This window comes from Saccopteryx bilineata, chromosome 2, assembly GCF_036850765.1.
Source record: "Saccopteryx bilineata isolate mSacBil1 chromosome 2, mSacBil1_pri_phased_curated, whole genome shotgun sequence".
Lineage (NCBI taxonomy): Eukaryota > Metazoa > Chordata > Mammalia > Chiroptera > Emballonuridae > Saccopteryx > Saccopteryx bilineata.
The window spans coordinates 43275445-43294415 of NC_089491.1; the positions used below are offsets into that span (position 1 = coordinate 43275445).

Consider the following 18971-nt stretch of genomic DNA (forward strand, 5'->3'; position numbering starts at 1 on the left):
GGAGGAACAACAAACAGGCAATGTGGGGAAATCTAATCTTCCCTGTGGATGCTAATTCACACAAACAGTAACTGAGACTGTAAGAAGGGTTCTGGTCACCAGAAAAGGCAATTTCTGGATTCTGGATTTTCTTTTTCTTTTTAAAGTTTCAGAAAAATCACTTAAGTATATCAGGAGAAAGATCAGCTTCCCTTCCTTTTAACTCTGGAAAAATTTAAATTTGCGTTGTTCTCAAATGTGATTTCTTTATAATTTAAAGCAAGACTCACCATCTTCCACCCCCAAATGTAATTTCTTTGTATTTTAAGTTAAGACTCACCACCCTCCATCCCCAAGAAAAGCATCTCTAACATTCTAATGGAATCAAATGGGAAAATATGACTCACTATGAGAAATGTACTTCACCTCCAATTTCTGATGGCCACGCCCACTCCCTACAAGACACGTGAAAAAGGAGCTCTGGGCTACCTTTGCTGCAGGGAAAGTGGTGACCAGACAGTGTCAAGGCCAGAGTAGACACTCAATAAGTGGAGTAGCCAATTGCCTGTTACCTAAAACAAAGAGCTAAGAGGACTGGTCATTGGAGTGGAGGGGAAATGAATGCAATGGATGCTTTGCTGACAATATAAGCATCTTCTTTTCCAAAGGACACACAGTCAGAGTGAGTAATAGTTTGCTTCAAATTAATTTCAGTTCCACAGGCCACTGAACAGTGTAGTTTGGGGCCAAGTTTCCACTTCAATTTTATCTTAACCCTTCACTTAAGGACACAACATTTATGTAAGTACTGTATCCACTGACCAGGAAGTGGGCTTGCTTTGAATTAAATTGGTTGTGGAAATTATGACACAAAGGATCCTGGAATCCTCCTGACCAACATTCATTGGCTTCATCCCTTCCCGTCCTTCAAACTCCAATGTATCTTATTATTACACTGTTCTCTAAGCAACACTGAACACCTACAATGCAAAAAACATAAAGAAAAGTACGTGTATTTTAACTCAAACTGCTAGCTGCTCTATGAACTCTTTGTTTTCCTTTTTTTTTTTTTTTTTTTTTTGCTTGGACCCACAGCTACACTACATTAATCAGCCCTACTTGAAGTTAGTTGTGGCCATTGCATTAATTTATAGCCAAAGGACTATGAGTAGAGCAATGGGTATCATTTCTGGATCATTAAGACTTCCCATGTACGCTACCCCATGCTTCCTCCTTCTATTTATCCAAAGTGAAGACAATACTTACATCAAATTGGAAGTTATGACTTGAAGTTAGCAGATAAAACCTCTACTAATTCTCCCATTCAGCATACACAGTGTAGAAACTGAGTTATTCTACTAAGGTCTAATGAAGCTGAGCTATTTATCCTCCAACTCTCATTCATATGCAAAAAATAAACTATTGTGTTTGAACCATTATCCACTTTGGGATCTTTTTGTTACCATGGTAGAGAGCCTACCCTAACTGATACATACACACAAATATTTATTTATTTATTTATGTATTTGCACAGCCACTATGTAAAACAGTATGGAGTTTCTTCAAAAAAATCTAAAAATAAAACTACAAGATGATCCAGCAACTTCACTTCTGGTATTTGAAGGAAACAAAAATACTAACTTCAAAAGATATATGCACCTCCATGTTCATTGCAGCACTATCCACAATAACCAAGGCATGGAAGCAACCTAAGACATGGAAGTGTCCATCAGTGGGTCAATGGATAAAGAAAACGGGATATATGTGTGCAATGACATTTTCTTTAGCCATAATAAAAGAGAAAATCTTGCTATTTGAGACAACATGGATGGACCTTGAGGGCATTATGTTAAGTAAATAAGTTAGAGAAAAATGAATACTGTATCATCTTACTTACATGTGGAATCTAAAAAGAGAGAGAGGAAAGAAACCCTCAAAGATACAGAAAACATATTGGTGTTTGCCAGAGTTGAGGTGGGGGTGGATGAAATGGGTGAAGGGGGTCAAAAGGTACATGCGTCCACTGTAACATGAGTAAGTCCTGTGGTGTAATGTACAGCCTGGTGACTATGGTTAATAATACTGTATTGCATATTTGAAAGTTGCTAAGAGAGTAATCTTAACAGTTCTCATCACAAGAAAAAGAAATTTGTAACTATGTGTCATGATAGATGTTAACTAGACTTATTATGGTGATCAATTTATAATATATACAAATATAGAATCATCATGCTATATACCTGAAAATAATATTACATGTAAATTAGACCTTAAATAAATTTATTTGTTCATTTATTTATTTGAGGTTTTATTAACTGACTCCAGATCTTCCCAATCCTCCATCAAAAATGTGAAATTGTGTATTCACATACATTTGCATCTTTCTGGAAAGTCCACAGATTCCATTAAATTTTCAAAGGTTTCTTAACTCCACAATGCTAAGACCACTGATGTTTTAGTGACAGAGATATACATGCATATGGATTCTGCATTTATATTCCATTTAATCGTGTTCCTTAATCAATGGTTGATCTGGGTGCTGAGAACCAGCTATCATCTGTCATCTCGGTTTCTGCAGCAGCCTTCTAAATCAATTCCTGCTCTATTCTTGCCTCCTCTAGTCGCTTCTCCACAGAGCTGCCAGAGTAATCATTTTCAAGTATATATCAGATTATTGCATTTCCCTGTTTAACATCCTTTAAAGGGTTCTCGTTGCGTTTATTATAAACTTTTGATCATCACTGTAGAGTCCTGCATGACGTGGCCTCAGCCAGCCCACCCAGTTCCCCCATCCCTCTATTTCATAAACAGCTACAGTGGTCCTTCCCTGTTCTTGCTCACTTTGCACTTTGTCTTGCCTCTTCCCAGGATCATCTTCTTGGCTCTGCTATGCCTACCCACGTCTCTTCCTTCACATTTCAGGTCAACTATCTCATCCTCTGGGAGGCCCCAACCTTGTCACTTTAACCAGAAGCTCTCTCAGCCTCTCTCCTCTCACAATCATCTAATCCTTCTCAATATGTGCCAGGAAATCTCCTTATGTATTTATCATGCATTGTCTGCATCCTTTACAAGAACTCAAGCTCTGGGAATTCATGACCGTCTTAGAGAAGACTCTCCCATAAACAATACCAATGCAATTCATGTAAAGGCAGTTTATGAGGAAGGGATCCAAGAAACACTAGAGGGGAATGAGCAAGTAACACGGGGGGAGGGGTAGCCTGTGATGGATATAATTTCCAGTAGATTACTCTGTGGACAACTAAAATTCAAATTCCTGGGGAAACCGGAGAGATGATAAAGAATGCATCTCAGACATATCCCATCCAAAAATTGAGGAAGTTGGGTCACTGATCCTCCAATTATCACCTGTCATCTGGCTAAGGGGAAGCCCTCAGAATGTTATCGGTGCTTTTGGCATGACACCATAGGCACATACAGGACGGTAAGAGCTGAGAGGACATGGGTAGAATACCAAACTATTTGCTCCAAAGATCTTGCCATTATATCCATCACTCCCTCTAGTGCCTTGCACAGAGCTTCAATAAATACTTGTTGAATGAATTAATTAGAACAGTTTTTAAAATGCATAATAATAGGAAGTCCAGGAAATATAATGAAAATGACCATATTCAAATTATGCATCCAACATAAAACCACTATGCTTTGCAAATATGTTTGCTACCTTCCTGATTCATTTGTGGCACTCCAATGGAAGCTCACTGAAAACAGTCTTTAAAAGTGATCAATATTTAGAATCTAGCACCCCAGGTAGGAGTGTGAAATAAAGACGCTGGACTAAATATCAGATGGGACTGTATCTAGACACTGCAAGAAATGAACTGAATGACCTTGGGTGAGTCATTCTTCCCCCCGCACCTCCCTAACAGACTTTGTTTCCCACTCCACAAAGACAGAGGTTGAGAAATGGCACTGAAGGCCCATTCAAGCTCTAGCAGTGTATAGTACTAATCATTTGGCACATATGACAGAGAAGAGATTGCCATGTGGCCTTCTATAGCTTTCCAGGGTATTTTGGAAACCTGAGATCATATGCAATTTAAAGAAAAGCACTCAGTCAGCTGGCCTAGATTTTCTCCTGCTAACTAACACTCAGATGCTATGGGGGCACTATATCCTATCTTGAGAGAAGGACCCATATATTCTCTGCAACAGTTATATTAAAAAGCAGTCCTTATTAAATACTTGCTATATGCCAGGAACTGACTAGAGATTAGACATTATTTTAATCAGGGAAAATTGGTCAGCCTCCATTGTAGCATTAAAAAAATAGAAGCAAACTAAAGTCTTAAGTTTGAAAAAGTTCAGGAGGCTCGAATAGGACTAGATTAAACCAGACTTGCTTGAAAGGTGGCAAAATATCCCAAACCCATATTTAAAACATTTAATTTTGAGAAAATAAAATGGCCAACTCCTTCACCTTTCATTTTGAACATATAGACTATTTCAAAGAAAATTCAGCTCATCTACATCTGAGTCATTCACAATTAAACTGCACGGTGTTGAGTTTTTTGTCTTTGTTCTTGTTTTTTTGTGTTTTTTTTTCCATCTATTATAAATTCTGAAAGCCTTTTCCTTTAATAAAAATGGTCACAACCTTTTCTGGGGAGGTCAAAAATGGAATCTAGAAAGGCAAATAATCAGTTTCCAAGCTTGGAACTTTGAGGAAGGCAGGGGCAACCTCTGCTTACTAATAAGAGATGACAGACATGAGAGAATCCTATCAAGGCTCTGCCTTTCCACTGTGCAACCCCAGTGAGAGCTCAAAATGCTCTATGAAGACGTTATTTTCAGCTGTCACAAGCTCCCTTCAGGGAAGGCAAGGAATGTCTGAATGCACACACACAAAATTTCCCTGTTTATACTGTTCCAACGTTGGGTGAAAGACTGCTTGAACTCACCCCAAATTCTCTGCAAACCAATGTTGATGAGCATAGGGAGCGAGTCTTTGGGAAGGAAACTGAATGATTCTCAGGAAATCATCTTAAAAGTGGAGTTAGTGATCTTCAAAAAGAGCAGCAAGCCCATAGAGGCTGATATACACTTTATGCCAAATTCCCATGAGCTTTTGTTTCCGTGGAAAACCTAAACAGTGACTCAGACCTCCTTGACTTGCTCAGACCTGTCCATTGTGCTCCATCACCAAGTGAGGCCAAAATAAAGGAAGGCTGGTCTCTCCACTCTTCTTTGCACAGGCTTTATTGCCACATTAAATGCATTTAAAAATGTCTACTCAACTTCTGCTACATATTTATAATTATATTCATATTTACACTTGCATTCTTTATATTTCATATTCATATATATATATATAAAATGCAAATTATCCTTTGTGGTTCCTCTAAACCCACATTTGCTATAGTGAATGCAAAGCATCATGTAGAAGTTTTTTGTGGTGTACTATGAAGTATTGAAGGGAGAAGAGCATGGTAGGGTTTCCAGCTGCGATTCTCACTACAGGGCATTTTCCATTGTCAACTGTATTCAAACTCTTTCTTGCAGTCTGAGAACATGGTGACCTGCTTCATGTCATCCTTAAATATCTTTGTCGTTCTTTTCAGTGACCCACTGTCTCCCTTCTCATTCCACCCCTTCCCCCTACACACACACTTGAATTCAGCCAAGGTCAGGAAATGTGTAAGACCAATACAATAGCCAAGATAGTTAATTGATTTTATTAAGAAGTTCCCATAATGGAATAGGACATTATAAGATTATATGCACTTTTAAAGCTGAGTGTTGAATAAAAATAATTGAATAATGATCATAAATAGAAGAAAATGAAAACCCAGTGTTTCAAATGCAGTGCCAAGTCACACAACTTTAGCGATGGGCCACCCTCTTTGGTATCACTGGACTTGGTGACACACTGTCAGTGGAAGAAACTCAAACCCATAAGATGAAAATACATTTCTTTCTTTAGTGTTTTCCCACTAAATGCTCAATATATTCTTTAAGAGTCATTGTTCTTCTAGAAACTAATCAAAATTGACTGGCTGGGTCAGTGGTTCTCAAATAGGGGCCATTTTGCCTCCCAGGGGAAAACGGGAAAAGTCTAGAGACATTCTGGGTTGTTGCAATGGCGGGAATGGGTGGAGAGTTTGTGCTATTCACATTTAATGGGCAGAGGACTGGGATTCTGCTAATGAGACAACAATGCCCCAGAAAGTCACCCACAACAAAGAATTTAAGACCCAAAATGTCAGTGGTGTCGAGACTGAAAACACTGTTTTAGGTCATGGCCCAGCAGAGTAGAACTAATCTTAAAACCTTTTATGTCTGTTAAAAGGAAACCCTAGCCTGTCTATACTCACTGTCCCTGCAGGAGTTTAGTCTTCTCTCATGTTATTCCAACATTCTTGTTACTGGTGTCCTTGCTGCTGGTCCCCCTCTCTCTTAGTTTACCTTGTGCCTCACAAGAAACAGCTCTGATGTTGTCACTTCTGTTGCCCCCAAAACCCAAAAAGTGTTGCTCTGGTCCCAGAACAGAGGGCCAAAGCACTACAAAGGGACAGAGACTGGATATAGACTCCAGACATCGGGTTTCAGTCTTGGGCTCACCATTTCCTGACAGTCCCAAGTAACTTGTTCTAAGAGTCTCTTTTCAGAGCAGTAATTACTGCCCCATCCACCTGATGAGGTTGTTTTAGGATCATGTGAACTGAAATGTATGTGAGACCTCTGTAAACACCCTAGAATTATATAAACCATGGGGTAAGGAAATAATAAAGTCTCAAATACTCAATGGCTTTCAAAACCTTGACCTAACCTCAGCTTTATCACTTATCACTCCCCTTAGAACACACCAGATCCCATTGAAACTGTTAGTTTGCTTTTTTTAAATAAACATGCCTTGAATTTTCTTACTTATTCATTAATTTATTCACCTGATGGATGCTAGACAATGTGATAAATGCTGGGTATGTACTAAAGAATAGAATAAAATGGTCACAGTCCCTGCCCATATAGAGGTGCCAAATTCTGTGGTTTTGCACCAGTTTTTTTTCTACCTGGAATATAACCTTAAAGCTCCATCATTGATCATTACACTTCATTTAGTCAACAAAACCCAGCTTAAAAGTCACCCCATCATGAAGCATTTCTTTATTTCCCAATCATAAATTGACATTTGGTTTGTCTCTCATGGTAAATGCTACATTCTTCACTGTATTAATTATTTACATAATCATATTTCTCCTATTAGACTTGAAATACTCTGAGTTGAAAAATCTTTTATTCGTTTCTTTACACTTTTCCATAAGCTTAATAACAATTACAACAATGTCAAGGACTGTTCTTTCTGCATGGCAACTAACAAATATCTCAATTGCTGATTAGGTCCAACCAAAAGAATTTAAAAATAAGGCACCCACCAATACAGTAGAAACTGAGTTGTAAAGTGCAGATGGACAACAGTAGCAACACTCACTAGTAATGAGGACTAACTATACTTCCAAGGCACACTGCCTTTGCCCATCACAGCTTGTCTTACTCTGAATTTTAATTATTTACTTATTTGTTGTACCTTCCTCCCAAGTTCTTGATGAGCAAAAATATTTCTGTCTTGTCTCCTCATTGTACTTCTAGTACTGAGTTCAGGGTCTTGTGCATTTTAGGTGCATGATAAAGATTTATTGAATAAGTAAATGAATGAATTCCAACTTTTCACCTTTTCCTGTCTTCAATCAAGAGCCAAATTTAGTATAACACAGCTTCATGGTTGTGTTAAACATTATACCACTCACCTCCCCTCTCTGGCCCAGAAAAGGCTAGGACCTCACCCCACCGTACCCTCATGACTGTCATCAATCCGTGTTGCTTCCTTTTGTCAATGAAAAAGGGAACAGAAATGACATGTGTCACTCTGAGGCAGAAGATTTAGTAGTCATGTTTAATTTAAACTAGATTTTCTACTTCCTCTTCATCTTGCCACAGAGGACCATCAAGCCTCATGTTCAGACAATAGCATTACAAAGTTCTAGGTTCCTGGGAAGTAAGATGAAAAGAGCACCCTGCCAATCTGCGCCATACATGCAACATAAAGACAAGTCATCTTTTCTGTTTTAAGGGTTATTTGTTTCTACAACATAACCTAGCCTATTCTGACTGATAAACAGGAAAGCTCCAAGTGGATCTTATTAAAAGGCTGTCTTATTTACAAAAATATGTAGCATTTTTTTTATAAAAATGCTCCCATCCATATGGTTAAGAGAGCATACACTCACATATGTAATCTCTAAAGTGTACACAGATGTGTACATAGATAAAATACATAATAAATAAATGCTAACAATAAATTCGCAGTTTTTTAAAACCTCATTGTAACTTATATTAAGAAATAAGAGATGTGATTTTGCAAGCAATCCCCTTAGAAAGTCATACCTTCTGTTGTATCTGTTTCAAAGATATAACCCCTGTTTGTCCCATTTTCAGAGCTCCTCTTAGGGAATTATCTTTAATTCATGAAGTAGAGTCTGCCAGCCATGCAAATCTTCACTATTTGGATAGAAATTCTGATTTTTTTTAAATAGTCAAAGATCACTCAGAACCAGGTCGAATGGAACATGTGGGTGAGTAAGCTGGGCCACATCAGCATTATTCAAAATTTTAAGGGGTCTGATTCTGTAGTCTGATCTTTTGTGGTGCTCAGAACTTTTCACTAAAAGCATTTCCAAAAGATGAGTTCCAAGCATACACAAGGTCTCTTGTCTGGTAATTCTCACATTTTTTCCTAGTTCTAGAATCATAACTAAATGTTAATCTCCAGAAACTTTCTTCGTACCTAAATTCCTGGTCATTAAATAGTTGCAACATGATTCGATGCATGGCTGGGTATTCTTCACAGTGTACATTAGAAGCTACTTAAACCCATTTACTCTCAGATCATAAAACCATAAAAACAACAGACTCTTGACAGATAAAAGCTCATGGAAAACAGGATTAATTAGAAGTGCACAGCTGGAAGTTATCATTTTTTGTGTGTTCTGTATATCCCCAAAATTCATATGTTGAAGCCATAATCCCCAATGTGGGTGCATTTGTTCCTTTAAGAAGGTAATTACAATTAAATGAAGTCATCTGGGTAGGATCCTAATTTTATAGGGCTGATGTCCTTATAAGAAGCCAAAGCTCGTTCTCTCTCCCCTCTCCCCTCTCCCCTCTCCCCTCTCCCCTCTCCCCTCTCCCCTCTCCCCTCTCCCCTCTCCCCTCTCCCCTCTCCTTCTCCCCCCTCCCCTCTCTCCCCCCTCCCCTCTCTTCCCCCTCCCCCCTCTCCCTCCTCCCCCCTCTCTCCCCTCTCTCTCCTCTCTCCCCTCACCCCTCTCACCCCTCTCTCCCCTCTCCCCTCTCCCCTCTCTCCCCTCTCTCCCCTTTCTCCCCTCTCTCCCCTCTCTCCCCTCTCTCCCCTCTCCCCTCACCCCTCACCCCTTTCACCCCTCTCTCCCCTCTCTCCCCTCTCTCCCCTCTCCCCTCTCACCCCTCTCACCCCTCTCATCCCTCTCATCCCTCTCATCCCTCTCTCCCCTCTCTCCCCTCTCACCCCTCTCTCCCCTCTCAATCCTCTCTCCCCTCTCTCCCCTCTCTCCTCTCCACTCCTCCCTCTCTTCCCTCTGTGTAAGCCACAGGGAAAAGGTCATGTGAGGACAGAGTGAAATGATGACCATCTACAAGCCAGGGAGAGAGCCCTCACCAGGAATCTTATTGGCTGCACCTTGATCTTGGACTTGTACACTTCAGAAATGTGAGAAAATACATATCTGCTGTTTAAGCCACCCAAAATGTGATATTTTGTTATGGTGGCCTGAGCAGACTATGTCAGTTTGTTTGGTTATTGTTACTGTTGTTATTATTGCTGTTTAAATTGTCAGCCTGTATCCACTTCCTCCTTCTCAACTGGTAATGATCTTCATTTGGTTATCCACCCCGCCCCAGACAGCCAATGTGATTCAAGATGGAACCAATGGTGCAGGTATAAAAAATCAGCATAATTCCCTTCCCTGCCTACAGTAGTTGGTTAAAGAAATGGCATGTGACTATAAAGTTATTCTGGTCAAAATCAAGCCTAAAATATGTATACAAAGTTGACATCAATGATGTTCTTTTTCCTGATGGATGGGAAGAATTTGGCATCAGGAGTGGATGGAAGTCATCTTTGCTGCAATTGTGAGAGGAAAGTTTGCCTCCAGTCATGGTGATCCAGTGAAAAAGAGCCAAAGATAGGTTCTGGTCATAGTTTTTGAGCCTTGGATAAAGTCATATCCAGGGCTTGGCATTTACTCCCTGATGGTATATTTATTAAGACATTTGCAACTGTAAGATGCCAAGCTACCACAGAGATGGGGCAATAGCAAGCTAATTGTCAATAAGTCAGTCCAGCATCACCAGAGGCTGGAATGAATGGGTACCATATTCTGGAATCCTTTCATGCACCCAAGTTTTATTGCCCCTAATGTTGAATTGGCCTGTTATGGAGATGTAAGTGTTCTGTTCTTTATACACGTGTTTGACAGGATGAAAAGCTTTAGAATTTCAATGACTTTGACTTCTCTGGAGATGGAGGGATGGCCTATTTTAGCAATTTCTATGGGAATGAATAGACATATACTTTAGCTATTCAAATATTTAACTAGCCCTTTTGTTGTTGTTTTGAATCCCAACAAGCTGCAGCTGCCTGTTTGTGTCTGTTGTACCTTTAAGGGGCTTGCTGATTCAGTAGGATCCTTTGAATGCATTAATTAGCCTTCTCTCATTTTCCCAGCCCATGCCTATGAAGAAATGAGCATTTGCAGCTCCAATTGCAGAATGGGATGTGAGTATTGAGGGTACCAGATAAATGGAGGCCCAGAATTGCCTGCTTTCTGATGGGCAGCTTATGCTGGCAGCAGCCAGCATGGCAAGGTTCATATGGCTGTAAGATTTATTGACTATTGACACTGGCAGGCGAATGAAACACAGGCCCTGGACAAAAGTGTAACAGGGGAGATGAGGCATTAATCAGCCCAGGTACATGAGTCAGAGGAGGTAAAGATCCAGAGAAAATAAAATGTTATGGAAAGCTGGGAAATGATTTATCATTTTTAATATATATCATCTAAGCCCACTCTTTACAACTGCTTGTAGGCCTCTGTGTTGTGTAGACTTGGACAATAAAACAATCCTCTCTTAAAGCACTAAAGTGAAAGATGCTGGTGGGGAAAATAAAGAAGCGTGAAGATCAAACCAACCATAAAAGAGAAAAGTGTTTGGCTTAAAATTAAATTTCCACTTGTTTCTTTCTAAATGGTTTAGAAATATAGCTTTTTTTTTCTGTAGGGAAAAAAACTGCATTCTATCAATCATATACAGAGAAGATATGAGGTCTGTCCATGAGGGCCAATTTCTCAGATCGTTTTTGAGATTATTATAATATGAGAAAATGTATTTTTGTAAAGTAGCCATGGTAGGCTTAACAGCTAACCCAACTGGCTGTTAACTGAGACTCCTTGAGCTGGAAGCTTGGTTCTATACTATCTGGCATTCTCAAAGTTGAAACAGCAGGAGTAACAACAGTCTAGCAATTGAGCTGAGACTTGAATGAAATGAGACAACCCTTCCCCCACTGGTGTTATTCCCCATTGGGTTTCCTCAACCCAAGACACTTTAAGGACCGTTTTCAGGAAGGCTTCCTTCCCTTTCTGTGACTGGAGTAACACGACGGCCCATCCCTGAGCATTCTGCAACACTTTATAGATTCTAGTAGTAATGGTTTTCTCCGTGCCCCTCAGAAACATCCTGAGTTTATAGAGAGTAGACAGAGAAAGTAGAGGATGTAAGCAGGTCCCCCAGGAATATCAAGAAATGTAATGAGAGGAGAATATTAGGGAATCCATTGTCTGCTCCCTCATTTTACCCCCATTTACAAAAAGTTTGACTTGTTCTGAATGTAGGAGAAATCTATGCTATGTTTGTATACATAAAGTCTGTTGCCTTTCCCCCCAAAATGAATCATCTATGGCTGGATTAGGCAATTGCCTGCTGAAAAGGCAATGGCCACCACTCTAGGCCAGGCCTTTATGGCACTCATGACAGCTGTGGTCTTGACCTACTACTACCTTCTGCCTCCCCCCATCTACTTAAAATCAGTTGAGGGCTCCAAATCACTGCCTTATAACCCAAACTCCTTGTTGGGCAAACCAGTATGTTTCAAGTGTGAAATAAGAGTGTTTAGGTTTGCTCGCTTGTATTTTGTATTGGTGTGGGGCAGTGCCAGGCACATGTGATCTGTGAAAGGTCACGGGTGCTTGCCCAAAGCAGCAGATTCCAAATAGTGGATTGCCTTCCTACTTGGGAAGGCAATTGCTATTGTTTGCTGGAGAAGAGGTTTGTTTCCCCAGCTTGTTTTGCTGGAGAGTTCAGAGAGAGAGAGAAAGTAAGAGCCGAGGAGCCTCAACTGTGATGGCGCAGTGGATAAAGCGTTGACCTGGAACCCTGACCTTGTTCGAAACCCCGGGCTTGCCTGGTCAGGGCACATATGGGAGTTGATGCTTTCTACTCCTCCTCTGTTCTCTCTCTCTCTAATAATAAAAATGAATAAATAAAAAAAGAAAGAAAAGAAAGAGCTGAGGAGCTTGGGAGCCCTGAGATTTCAGCCTGGCCTGTTTGGCTGGGAACTGCAGAGGCTAGTGGGGACCTGTGAGTCCAGGTGAGTCTGGAGTGTTGAGGGGTTTGGGATCCCTGGAACTGAAACTGGAAAGGGAAGCGGTCTTCCCTGCCTATTTGCTCATCTGCCTTTATGAGACTTTAGTAAATAGAATGGCCCACCGTTTTCTGGCTCCACAGTTCCTTTACCATCTGCCCAAATCCAATAAGAACCTGCATGGCCACGGTGGTGGCCACTGGCCTCACACTCCTCCTCTAGTCTTGGTCTCCACTTTCCTTCCACACTCTTCTCTTCCATTCTCTTTCTCTCTTCCAATGCTCTAGCAACGGAGTGCTTCGCTGTAAAGCCTTTGCCCCTGCAGCATCCCAGGCAAGGCTGAGGCAGTGCACTACACCCTGACTGATGTCCGCTGGAGTTGTTTATTTCGGACCAGGGCCAGGCTGTCTGTGACCCACCATTGGAGATCCATGCCTCTTTCTGAGCTCTAGCTCACTGCCCTAAAAAAATCTCAGAAAAATGTAACTAATTCTGACAAAAAAAAGCTCAGCAAACATTATAGCCATTAAGACTGAGCACCTTTGATGGAGCAGCTGGCCAAGCTGTCAGGAGGTCCCTGAGGAGTCAAGGACAATGGGCAGCCATATTTACATGAAGGAAAGGGAGGAACAAGAAAGGCCTAAAGCCTAAGAGATTTCCCCAGAGGCTGGAGGGACTCTGCTCTGGGAAGGGAGGCTCTGAAAGAAGCCATGTACAGTAGCCACGCCTTCTCTACTTCACATGCCTTCCTGAGTACCTCCAGGTATAACAACTGCTCAACTATTGCAGACAAGAGGAATCAATCCATCAATGATTAGATTAAAAACCTACTATGTGCACTATAATGAGGAGGATGAGCATTTACTGAGTTCTTCCTACATAATAGGAATCTATTAGATCCTGACCATTACTTCATCATAGGCATTATAATCCCTGTTTCTAAGGTTCAAAGGAATGTAGTCAGGAATTAGTCAGGAAGGTTGGATCACAGGGACAGATTAGAGGGTCATCCAGTATACACACTATCTCTTAACTCTTCCTATCCAGACACTCATGGTCTTTAATATGTGTCTCGAAAACTAGATGTTCACATGCTAAGGTCCGATAAGGCCTTTGTATTAGCTCTCCTACAGGGTCTAGAACATAGCCATCAGATATACGCCTAGATGTTCAACAAGGTCTAGTTATCCCCAAATTTAGCATAAAGAATGGAGGGTTCTAATCAGTATTTCAGTGGTGTAAGACTGTAAGCAAAGTAGGTTCTGATTCTCAGGCAGAGGAAAACCACAATCTTCACTCAAATCAGGGGTGTATGAAAAACGGAGGTTCCCACAGGCAAACAGGTACCCTCCCAATAACCCACAATGTGACCAGCAAAGCAGCACTATGAGTGGATAACCCCAGGGGTTCAGTCAGGTACTGGTGGCCCTGAGTGAAGGGAAAGTCCTGAGGCAAATCAACACCTTCAACCAAAAGTCTTCCTTGGGGCTCAGAGCTGATAGTACTGGATCATCCAGAAAGAGGATGGAATTCACACACAGTGTATTAAAAGAATGCTTGCCCCCTCTGATAATGTAAACATATGTTTTATAAAGATAACCCTGGGACAATTATTTGCTAAGGGCAGAACTTGAATCAGGAGGGGGGATGGGCTAAGCGGCCACTTCTGTTGAAGAGGTCAAGGGCCTCTTCACATGGAAGAATGCTGTATCCCAAAGTATACTCAACATCCAGACTAAGATTAGCTAATCAGTCCTTTATGGTGCTTAAGAGCTACCATGGCATGCAAGGGTGGCTGGAAATGAAAGCAGGGGATGAAGAGGGATTCCAGAGTCACCCACACTTGTTGTATCATCAGATTTCTAAGGGAAAAGATCAATAATTCTGCCTATTGCTTCAATGTTTTTTTTTCCTTAAGTGAAAAGTGGGGAGGCAGAGAGACAGAACTCCTGCATGCAACCCAACCAGGATCTACTAGGCAAGCCCCCTATGGGGTGATGTTCTGCCCATTTGGGGCCATTGCTCCATTGCTCAACAACTAAGCTACTTTAGTGCCTGAGGCGAGGCCATGGAGCCATTCTCAGCATCCAGAGCCAACTTGCTCCAACTGAGCCATGGCTGCAGGAGGAGATGAGAAAGATAGAGAGAAAGAAGGGAGGAGGGAGAGATAGAGAAGCACACAGGAGAAGCGACCATATGCTTTCCCTGTGTGCCCTGACTGGTAATCCAAACCAGGACAGCTACACACTGGGCTGATGCTCTACCATTGAGCCAACTGCCCAGGGCTTGCTTCAATGTTTTGTCTATGGGATGCAGTGTACCTGCATATATATAGAAACATCTGGGCCACCAAGATGTTCACTTGCAGTGCAATGCTTCTCATCACATAGGCCTGGGTTTTGCTTCCCCCCAAATTCAACCCAGGACACTCATTCTGGCACTCATTTACTTGGAAAATATTTATGATGATGAGCTATCTTAAGACAAGTGAACAAAATAGACAAAAATTCCTACATCAATGCAGCTTACATTTTGTGGGGGAGATGGATGAGCCACAGCAACAACAGGGAAATGTAGAGCATGCGTGTGTGTGCTTGGGGCTTTGAAGAGAAGTAAGGCAAGGAAAAGGGACAGGGACAATCAAGTAGGAGTATGGGTTGCAATTAAACAAATGGTCAGGGAAAGCCTCCCATGAGAAAGTGGAATTTAAGCAAGGACTGAAATGAGATGAGAAGAGCATTACAGAAGTAGGGAACCACAAAAGGAAAGAAAGGAAAGAAAGAAAGGGGACAGGAAGGGAAGGGAAAGAGGGAGGGAGAGAGGGAGGGAGGGAAAGAGGGAGGGATAGGTTGTTAAGGTTCAGGGTTCAGGTTCCAGGTTAAGAAGACCTGGAAACAAAATGGAAGTGAGGAGATTCTTAAGATTACAGACAGGTTGCTAATGGCAAGGGAAAGAAAATGTCCACGTGAGAATGTGACCACAGCAGGACAGAAGACACATTTCTTACCAAGGACCAAACCTAGTGAGAACAGACTGGGTATTTTCCCTAATCAGTGAGAATAATCAATAAAGAGATCTTACTTTATTTCTAAGGCTTTTAGGAAGAAAAGAAAAAGGGAAGGGTGGGAAAGAGAGAGAGGGACGTTGGCAACAAAACAGCAGCACTTAATAGCATCGTGTTTCTGAAAGTAGAGCCTGAGAAAAAATAACGAAGAAACTCAAAACCCTTTAGTTTCAGAGCTTCCCAAAGTCCTTCATGCGTACCACTAATAAAGAGCAGCAATCTGTCTGCATTTTGCAGACACGCTTGGTGTGCCAGCAGCCCGCTCGCACACTTTCTGTTTGCAGGATTAGGGGAGAGCGGAGGTCTAACTCCTGGGAAGCAGAGTGGGAAAACCCACAGGCACGCCAGGGCCTGGCCTGACAGATGCACAGCAAGGCTCTCGGAAACCAGCTCCGCATCATAAAATCTAACGCTTCACCACATTCAGCGCAGAGCTGAGCGTGGGGCAGGCACGCCATTGATATTTAGTGTTGAACAAATGAAGACAACTGCCAGAGTTCTGGGTCTTTATGGAGCATGAGGGAAGATGGTCAAACCATGAGGGAAGATGGTCAAACTGGTCCGAGACCCCGCTGGGGGGAAGACATGTCCAGGGAAAGAAGACTATGGGGTGAATGGTTTGAAGCCCCAGGTTTTACTGTCATGTCTACCCAGTCCACAGACCTTTAGTGAACGATGATTATGTGCTAAGCATTGTGCAAAGAACTGGGGATCTGATGTGAATCCATCAATATTATATGTTTCCCAAAGTGAAAGGCCGAATTAAAATGTGTGATCACAAACGATTAGACTTTGGGAGATGGATATACAATATGATCAACAGTTCAAATGCTATAGAAATATTCACCTGAAACCTATGTACCCTAATTGATCAGTATCACCCTGTTAAATTGAATTTTACAAATAAAAAAAATTTTTTAAATGTCTGATCACCTGTAATCTTTTTGATTTCGTGTTTTGAAAAGTATATTTGACCCTTCTGGTGAGAAGTTATTAGAAGAGCAGGTGAGAGCTCCCTAAGTGTGTCACACGCAAAAATTGTCCAACAAAGATGCTCAGTAGGCTGACCACCAACCCACAAATGGAAGGTAATAAATAATACATAGCACTGGTCAGAGTTAGTGTGACTGCGGGTTAATTACTACAGTAATAAGGGAGGTGAGGTCATTTATTTTTCGAGAAGGTAATGAAATGGGTGCTTCAGTTTTGAAGGCCTTCTTCGTACATCTTGGCATTTCCCCTGTTTCAGAAATTGAATCCAAGTCTTAGAGCAAGACATTATGAAAAAATTAAGGCTTCTTTGCAGAATTTCAATTACTTTTAATCAATGAAGCACAAGATAAATAGTGCTGTTCCATATTTTAAAGGCTAGAACTGTCTATTTTGAGTAAATAAGCCATTATTTTTCTTACTTTAATTTATATATCAGCAATGAAAGTTCATAAAATAATAAATAGAATAGGAAGAAAAGTAATACCCTAGTAGGTAAATTCACTCCTCTGGCAGTTTTTTCCTTGAAAGCTTTTGAATAACTTTTTGCATTATAACACACATGCTTCCTTTTGTAAAAAAAAATAGAAAAACAATGCAAAAAGCATAAAAAAGAAAACCAAGATCACCTCATGTCCCATAATTATTAACATTTTGATGCTTTTATCTAATTTTCTCTACATAAAAAATAAGTTTGGAGTCACGACACCTAAAGAATATATACTGAATATAGCTTAATATTCTGAACTCTGTTGTCACCATATACTTTATTTTACTACCTTTGGAACCTTAGCACCATTCAATTAATCATTCTTATATCATTAAGCGTTTAGGTGTGGTTTTTTTTCTCTCCTGTTATAACTTATATGGAGAGTACCAACTTTGCACACATAGCTTCCTCCCCTTCTGTCCTCCTGTTTTCTTCTGGATATATTATAGCGTTACCGCTGTTGTTCTCCTATTCTGAATGATTTTTTTTTAAACCAATATATTATCTATCATCACTGCTAACATAATGATGAGCTACTAAATAATCGGTTGGGTGTCCAGCCAGATTACAGGAACTTTCAATTCATTCCTGGGTTTGGAAATTGGTTCTCTACCATTTTCTAAGCACTCATAATATCTATAAATACATCTTTTCCTTCCCCTTAGGTACATTTCTTCTATCCAATTCATGACCTATTCCATTAGCCTGAAGTTCGAGAACATGACAAAATCAGAGTGATGAGGTTGCTTCAGATTTTAATGGGAAAACTTTTGAATTTCACCATTAAATATGTTAATATGTGATATAGTATCTTTGTCATACAAAAGAAGTACTGTATTCTTCTCTTTTTAGTCTACTCATTTCATAAATTATTTAATTTTATCAACTAAATGGAGATAACCAAATTTTCTTTTGTGACTTAGTCTTGGTCACTGGATTCTTAGCTTATCACAATAGCATGAGGTTATTCTTTAATTGTTCGATTATATAAAAGGTTATCTGAAGTTTTATCTTTTATGTCTAAAAACCCTTTCCATTACATTGGAGAAAATTCCTTGCTACAAAGCCTCCCTCCATGCCTCCTAATTAGCTAACATTCACTGAGAGCCTATGAGGTTCCAGGCATGGTTTCTAAGCACATTGCATGTATCTCTCAATCATCTTATAATGTAGATCTTGTCAGTGTTCCGATTTTATTCTTGAGGAAAGCAAGGCGCACAGAAATCAAACCATTTGCTTGAGCTCACTAAGCCAGTGAGTGGCAGGTACGGGACTTGGACCTTCGGCAGCCTGACCCTTCAGTATGCTCCTAGCCACCACAGCCATCCCCTCAGTAGGAGCCACACCTCTAGCACCTGCCACCAGGGATCCTTGGATGGGACACTTAATTTCTCTCAGAAACACTTTCACCTTCTCTAAAGTAAGAATAACAATAGAACAACAATATCTACCTAGCAAGCATTGGTGTGAAGCTCTCCATGTCTGGCATGGAATAGACAATAAAATGACAGTTAACATTTCTTATTATTTTATTTTCTTGAGTGTTTATTGAATGTCTTCTCTGCACCAGACATTATTCTGAGTATCTGAGAGATAACACTACCCTCATAGAATGTCTCTTCTAGTATATTCCAAAATCATTTAAGGTTATATTATACTACATATTACTCTATAAAGGCTCCAGTCTGTTATCTGCACTTCAAATATCCAAATGTTCAAAAAGCCCGAAGTTAAACTCATTTGACACTAAAACC

At 40.6% G+C, this 18971-nt stretch overlaps 1 protein-coding gene across 8 annotated transcripts in view; it reads right to left on the minus strand.

Annotated features, from left to right (window-relative positions):
- NTRK2 (neurotrophic receptor tyrosine kinase 2) overlaps nt 1–18971 on the minus strand; it is a 363188-nt gene that overhangs the window by 164634 nt on the left and 179583 nt on the right. The gene's annotated exons all lie outside the window — the stretch shown is intronic.